This window comes from Elephantulus edwardii, unplaced genomic scaffold, assembly GCF_000299155.1.
Source record: "Elephantulus edwardii isolate Elephantulus edwardi_28Jun2011 unplaced genomic scaffold, EleEdw1.0 scaffold00355, whole genome shotgun sequence".
Classification (NCBI taxonomy): domain Eukaryota; kingdom Metazoa; phylum Chordata; class Mammalia; order Macroscelidea; family Macroscelididae; genus Elephantulus; species Elephantulus edwardii.
Window position 1 is genome coordinate 731,919 of NW_006400105.1, and position 8,200 is coordinate 740,118.

An 8,200-nucleotide genomic window follows, 5' to 3' on the forward strand; every position below is an offset into this window, starting at 1 on the left:
ACATGCTGTTCATCACACACCACACAGTATTCATTCAATGTTGGAATCCTCTGCTCTGCATACTTCATGATCTGAACAAGGAATCCATACTCCAGAGTGGGAATGTTCTTGCAGTGACCACTGACCAAAGGAGAGGTCCGTGCTGGGGGAGGGAGGCCCACGTGCTGAGGGCACAGGAGACCTGCCTGGGGGCTGGGAGGATAGCCAAACACCTCCACTTTGGGGTTCTTCATGGTGCAGGAGATTGAACGGTTCATGAGGCGCCCAACCCGAAGCTCTGGTACACCCAGTTTGCCTTTCAGCATAGAGTCCGGTATGATAGGAAAACTGGGAGACTTGGGGATGGGTGAGAAGATGCTGAGGCCGGCTCGGAACTTCTTGATAGTACCACTTGCCTTGAACCAACTGTGCTTCTTCTCCTGCTGAGTCTTCAAGAAATCGTTGCTGAGATGTTTCCATTGTTGGGATGTGAACATACCCAGGATCTTTTTCAACTGAAGACCTAACCCAAACCCTTCTTTATTCGATGGCTGGAAAACCTCAATTGATGGTTCTGGTCCATCAAGGTACTGGGAGAGAGACAACATCAGCCTTAGCACAATAGGTTCTGTCCAGAGGACCTTCCAGTCTGTAGAGACTTTCTCATCGAGGAAGCTTCTGTTGATGTGGAGGTCAATGTCCACGTCATCGATTTTTCCATATTCTCTGATAGATACAGAGTTCTCACTGTAGATCTCCTTTACAGCTTCTATGTCTGCATCAAGCTGTGGGTGTCAATACAGGTCAGCTGCACAGCTTCCCTGAACTCCATAGAGAAATTCCTCTGATTCATTATCTCCTTCTGAATCATCATCATTCCAGAACTGGCCTTTGATGTCCATTGGGTCAGTAGATCACTCACACTCCCAGGTCAGTGCTAGGCAGCACCCCTCCATACCACCAGCTGAATCCAAGCCAACGAGATGGGCATTTAAGTGGCCACAAAGGGAGACAAGAGAGCAGGTGATGTTAGGGGCTAAGTGATGATTTACTGGAGATGGCAGGCTCTACTGTTGTAGTGGTAATCTGTTACTGTCCTCGAGGTCTTTACATCTGTTGTTCCTCCTTCCTAGAATGCTCTTCATCCAGATATCCACATGGCTTGCTCCTTCTTTCTGATCTCTGTTCAAAGGTCACCTTGACTATCCTTCAAGGACAATCGAGAACTGCAGTATGAAGATCTGAGAGGGCGACCCTGGGCCGCGCGCGGCCGCCGCTGACGGGACGAGGGGCCCAGTGGCTGTATAACTTTTATGTGTTAAATTCTACTTGGCTGCTGGTACTACTGTAAGTGCAAAAACTACTATTTGCAACCACACTAATTCTTCCTATTTGATTAGTAAGTTGTTGTTGTTAGGTGTCATCAAGTTAACTATGACTCAGCAAACCTATGAACAACAAATCTCTATACTGTGCCATACTCATCATCTTTAATAGTGAGCCATTGTTTCAGTCACTGTGTCAATCCATCTTATTGAGTCTTCTTTTCTTTCCATGACCATCCACTTTTCCAGGTATGAGGACCCTTTTCAAGATCTGGCCCCTCCTAACAACATATTCAAAATATATGAGTTGAAGTTCTACTATCCTTGCCTCTAAGGATCACCCTGGTTGCACTTTCTCCAAGACATACTTGTTTTTGTCAGTCCATGATATTCAGTACTGTTCTCCAACACTACAGCTCAAATGCATTCATTCTTCTGTCATCCTTAGTCACACTGTCCATATTTCATATCCATAGCAAGTAATTGAAAATATTTTAACCGAGTACAAAGATCCAAGGAGAGGGAGGGCCTTAAGCATAGTCACACAATTTTATGGGTGGATAAAGGAAAGGGAAAAGATCTAGTGTGAAAAACAATGTATACTAACTTTGTATGTGTAAACCAGTATAATTTTTTTTAAATATATATAACCCATGGCAGAAAAAAAGTATTTTAAACAGGAACAGCTTCATCTTTAAACTGATTTTATTTCTTCTAAACACATTGGTGACATCTGTGACAATAGATTTTTCCCAATGCAACATGTCTTGATTTCATGACTGCTAATACCAAAGATGATGATTGTGGACCTAAGCAAAGAGAAATCATTGATAACGTCGATCTTTTCTCCATCAATTGTGATGTTGTCTCTAATTATTATGATTGACTCAGAGGCGAGGGGTTTTGTCTTCTTCGTTGGTGTTTTTGGTTTGTTTGGTTTTTTTTGTACGTCCACAACCTTTATTGACAAAGGGCTACTTGAGCGGGATGAAGGGGGAGGAGTGGATGGCACCGATGCAAGGCTGGCCATGCTTGACCGGCTTGTAGGTGATGGATAACTCATCCAGGTAGTGTCCGATCATCTCAGGCTTGATCTCCACCTGGTTAAAGGTCTTGCCGTTGTAAACCCCACCATACTGCCCACCATCTCAGGCAGGATGATCATGTCCACAGGTGTGTCTTCATCACCTCCGACTTCTCCAGGGGAGGGCGCCTCCTTCTTGGCCTTGCGAAGCCAGTGCTGCTTTCTGAGCAGGCCGCGGTCAGCCACTGCTGCTGCCAGTTGCTGTATAGCTTCATCAACTGTTCATAGGACACGTCCAGGTCCACACCGTGGTAGGTGGACTTGCGAAAAGTCTGCTTTTTCTGCTCCACTTCTGCCATCTTGTCGGAGCTCCGGTAAAAGCAGTTTTTGTCATCTAGATGTCAAACTGTAATCCTTATTGAAGGTTGTAGTCTGATTTTCTCCAGCAAGTGTTTCAAGTTCTCTCCAATTTTAGCAAGCAAGGTTGTGTCATCTGCATAAGGTAGGTTGTTGATGAGTCTTCCTCCAATCCTGATATCACATTGTTCTTCATAAAGTCTAGCTTCTCGAATTAATTTACTCAACATACAAATTCAATAGGCATAAGGAAAGTCTACAATCCTGACGTGCCTTTCTTGATTTTAAACCATGCCATGTTCCTTTGCTCTGTTCAGATGACAGCTTTTTGGTCTAGGTATATGTTTTATACGAACATAATTAAGTGTTCTCGAATTCCCATTCTTCTCAAAGTTACCCATAGTTTGTTTGTTATGACCCACACAATTACCTTTGCATAGTCAATCAAACACAAATATACATCCTTGTGGTTTACTCCATTTGAAATTCTGGCAGTTCCCAGTCAATGTACTATTCTAGCCATTTTTGGGTAATCATCAACAAGATTTTGCGTACATGTGATATTAGTGATAATATTTGATACTTTCTATATTCTCTTGGATCATCTTTATTAGGAGTATGAATATCTTCCAGTCAGTTTTCCAGGTAGCTGTCTTCTAAATTTCTTGGAACAGACTAGTGAGCATCCAACACCGGTAAAAGTAAACACATCAATTAGTATTCCATCAATTCCTAGGGTTTTTTTAATTTTTCTTCAATTCTTTCAGTGCTACTTGAACATATTCCTTCGTTACCACTGGATTTTGATCATATTGTATTTCATGAAATGTTCCATGTCAACCAATCCTTTTTGGTACAGTGACTCTGTATTACATCCATCTTCTTCTCCTCCTCCTTTTTTTAAAATGTATGAATAGTTTATTTAAAGAAATTATTTAAGAAAAAAAAACTTTAAAAGCCTCAATTGTTCAAAATACAAAATTCTAGACTTGGAACATAATCTCACTTCTGTTTTTCTTTTTAATTTTTTTTTTAAATTTTATTGGGAAAAACATGTTGGGGGTACAAGGAGGTGAGGGTTGGGGCAGAAGGGTGAGGATGGGCAGGGATGAAAATTGCAGGGGTGCAGTTGCAGAGCTGCACAATTTGGTTGGTGGGGGGAGCAGGTGAAGGAAATGAAAAGGATCCAGTGGGGACCAGATGCTACAGGGGAATGGTAAGCATTGTCCAGTGGTGATTAAACCAACTGTCTTATTGATTTGGGAACTGGACGCAGACTCTCTGGCTTTTTTATGCTGAACAGGGGCATTGATGTGAAGGGGGAAAGGGAGGACACTTTATCACCTTACTGGTGGTCTTGGGTTAAGGCTGCTTGCCTTCTTGTTCTGTTAGAAGATATTTTCCTGACATTTATTCCCCTCTGGACTGCAAAGTGTTTTCCCAGGTGGGTCCAGTGGGGATGGCTGATTGAACCCAGAGGCTCCATCCTCCTTTGCTTCCTTAGCAGGCAGTTGTATTTCCTTTTTGTCACTGGAACTGGGTTCAGGGTCAGGTCTGGAGTAAAACTCAGTGTTAAGGTTACCTATAGGAAAGGGAGCAAACCTAGAGAGAACAAACTTGTGAGTTACAAATAGAAGGGCTTTGGGGGTGTTACTTTAAGGTTTACTGGGGGAGAGGGTGGCAGAAAGCAGCCTAGGTAAAATTCTCTGAATACCCTAGGCATTTTTTTTCTACCCAGGGGTCAGATGGCACAACCTGGGGACTGAGGAACTCACTCTGAGGGCCGTGACAGCTCGCCCCAAGCCAGGGGCCGAAGACAGTGCGCCTGGAGTTGGGGGCCAAGATGGCTCACCCCGAGCCAGGGGCTGAAGACGGTGTGCCCCAAGCAGGGCAACACCCCCTAGGGGCTGACTGGCACACTCCCCCACCAATTGCCCCCACCGCAGGCTGGACCCCTTGCCTGATTGAAGACTATGTGGCCAGGGACAGCATCCCCAATTCCAGTATCACTAATTTTACCCCCCCCCATAAGTGGTCATACGCTGTAATTTGAAGTAGGTGTCACTGCCCTACCCCTTTATAAATGGCAAAGGGAACCTGAGAGTTGTGAACAGACTTCCCCCAGGTCTAAACAGTTTTTGGCAGATGCATTCAACAGATCAAAATATGTGGTGCACTTAGGATGTCGGTCCTCTTGGACATGCTGCCACTGTTAAGTGTCATCAAGTAGACAACTCACAGTGACTTTCATCAATCCATTGTATCAGTGATCTTCTTCTCTGGCCTGCCCAAGGAAACCCAAACCTGCAGGCGACTGTGTCTCCTGCCTCCACCATCTTGGCTCCAAGAATTCTCCCCAGAACAAGTCCACTTTGCGGCAGTGTGGGGTCTCTGCTGCACCAGTCTTGGGGAGGCCCAGCCTACCATCCATCTTTCTTTTTTTTTGAGACGAAATTCAGACATTTATTTGAACTTTTCAGTTTGTGCGGAGAGCTGTGGGGGGGGCGGGTACATTTGTTTTCTTGGTTGTTGCAACAGCTAAATCAAATCAGGAGTGAAAGTAAATCTAAAGTTAGAGAAAAAGTGAAATGAATGGTCCGGGAAGGGGTACCATTTGTCAGAGGAAGGGACGAAGGGTGCAGGGAGGGGAAGGCAAGGATTTGGAAAAGGGACTAAGAAAATGTGCAAATATTAGTTAAGAAAATAAGGAATGCTTTGAAATTCATTAATGTTTCTTCTATATTTGAATTGCCACTGTTCAGTCAAGGTTGATGGCAAAAAGGGTCCTGACAAACATGAGGGGGCAATTCCTTCAGCTTGAAGGGACTGGAACTCATGGGTTTTGCTGTGCTGCTGACACCAGATGCAGAGCCATGCCTCTCCTTTCACTCATAAGGTTACATCCAGTGTTCTAGAAGGGGTGTCACATGAGGCAGACCAAGAAGCTGGGGTTGGATACCCTCAGTCATTCTTGAGAAGGACCCCTTAGTATGAAATGCTGGGGTTCAGATGGAAATTGACCCAAGCAGGGGTAACAGGAAAGAGGAAGGGGGACCTGCACCTATTGGACCCCATGTGGACTGCAGAGCGTGATGACACAGCTTGGGGAGAGTGGCTGCCCACCAAAGAGGACCCTGAGAAAGACAGTAGCATGAGAACTGGGGGATGGGAGAGCAGGGATGGTGGGGCACAGGGAAACGCCGAGACGGTGGTGCCCTAGAGTGGAGGGTTTTCCAAACATCTGTGTGGTGGGCTAACTGCTGGGCCCTGGCGTCCTTGTTCCAAATCCATTTTTCCCTTTCATGTTGTGAGAAGTAGGAGAAACTGACCTTGGGCTGGGTTCCGGCAGTGGGAGCTTCATGGAGCTGCAGCGGCGGTGCGGGCTTGGCAGCAGGGGGCTGAGAACTGTGGGACTCACCCATTCCTCCTTGGGAGTCCTTGAATTCCTGTTGTTGAGCCTCGATCCTCACTGAAGACCAGTCATCAACTGTTTAACTGTTCAATATTCAATAAATAGAGGTCTATAGAAGGTCATAGTGGCCCTCCTCCAAGTGGTCCGCTGCTCCTGCAGCTTACCACGTTGTCTCCGCCACCATCTTGATTCTCCCTATTTTTCTTTTTAAATTTTTGTTAACTTCTTTTGATATTTCTTGAATCATTCACTATTTGCATACTTCAGTATTGTATCTCAACAATTTGTTTTTCAGTTCTTTCAGCTTGAGAAATGCTGAACAACTTCTTCCCCTTTCATTTTCTAACCCTAGTTATTTGCACATTTCATTCTAATACTTTGCAACCACATTAAATCCCCCCTATTCTGTTAATAGGTTGTTGTTATGTGCCGTCGAGTTAGCTGCCTGCGACTCATAGCGACCCTGTTCACAATACCTCTGAACTCTGTCTTATCCTGAGCCAATCTCAACTACCCCTATTACCCCAGTTCCTGTGTAAATCCATCTCATGCAGTTCTTCCTCTTCTGCGTTGCCCCCCACCCTTCCAAGCAAAATGTCCTTCTCCAAGGACTGGTCCTTCCTGGCAATATGCCCAAAGTATATGTATAGTCTAGGCCAATTTTATGGTTAAACACTATTTTGAACAGTGAGTCTAAGGCCAAAGTTCAAAGTCATTGCAGTCTCTGAAGCTATTGTTGTTGTTGTTATGTGCCGTCGAGTTGTTTTCGACTCATAGCGACCCTATGCACAACAGCCCTAAACCCTGCTTTATCCTGTGCGAACCGCACCGCCTCTGACACACCCATCCCGATTACCCCAGTCACTGAATCAATCCATCTCATAGAGGGTCTTCCCCTCCTGCGCTGTCCCTCCACCCTCCCAAGCATGATGTCCCTCTCCAAGGACCCGTCCCTCCTGGAAACATGTCCAAAGTATGTCAGACGAAGCCCCAGAATCCTTGCCTCCAAGGAGTAGCTTGGTTTAATCCTCTCCAAGAAAAATCTGTTTGTTTTCCTGGCAGTCCATGGTACATTCAGTACCCTTCTCCAGCACCACAGCTCAAAAGCATCCACTCTCCTTCTGTCCTCCCTAGTCATTGTCCAACTCTCTGATGCATAACAAGCGATTGCAAATACCATGACCTGTATCAGGCGCACCTTAGTCTCCAGAGAGACACTGTTACTCCTGAGTACCTTTGAGAGGTCCCTAACAGCCGACTTTCCCATCGCGATACGCTTTTTGATTTCCTGACTGCTGATACCAAGAGTGTTGACTGTGGAGCCGACCAAAATGAAGCTGTGAACACTCTCAACCTCTTCGGCATCCATCCTGACGCTGTCCATTGGTCCAGTGGCGAGAATCTTTGTCTTCTTGACATTGAGCCTTAGTCCATACTGAAGGCTGCAGTCCTTGACCCTTCGCAGCAAGTGCATGAGGTCCTCCTCAGTTTCAGCAAGCAGGGTTGTGTCATCTGCATAAAGCAGATTGTTAATAGAACTTCCACCAATCCTGATGCCACAATTCTCCTCATAGAGCCCAGCCTCTCGGATAATCTGCTCTGCATACATGTTGAAAAGGTATGGGGACAGGATGCATCCCTGGCGTACACTCTCTGAAGCTATATCTTGTAAAATCTGAGTGAGTGTTTTACAAACTATTTCATAGTATGCAATGCTTCATCAAAGGGCTAAGAAATCAATTGCTGTCCCTGCTCCAGTCAGGATTGTTTACTCCACTTCTGGTATATGGGGTGGGGGGAATAAGCCTTCCTGTATTTCCATTACTATGCCAAGCCATTTGACTGTGTGGATCACAACAAACTGTGGCTGACTCTGCAAAGAATGGGAATCCCAGAACCCTTGATTGTGCTTATGCAAAGCCTATACATGGACCAGGAGATAGTCATCAGAACAGAGCAAGGAAACACTGCATGGTTCTGAATTGGGAAGGATGTGCACCAGGGATATGTCCTATCTCCATACCTTTTCAATCTATACGCAAAACAAATTATCTGGGAGGCTGAGCTCTATGAGGATAAATATGAGACCAGGATTGGAGGTAG

The 8,200-nt window shown here is 45.3% G+C and overlaps 2 pseudogenes; both read right to left on the reverse strand.

The window, feature by feature from the left end:
• LOC102843253 overlaps nt 1-881 on the reverse strand; it is a 7,007-nt pseudogene extending 6,126 nt beyond the window's left edge.
• Nucleotides 882-2,278: 1,397 nt separating this feature from the next.
• LOC102873908 lies at nt 2,279-2,687 on the reverse strand (annotated as a pseudogene).
• Nucleotides 2,688-8,200: the final 5,513 nt, after the last annotated feature.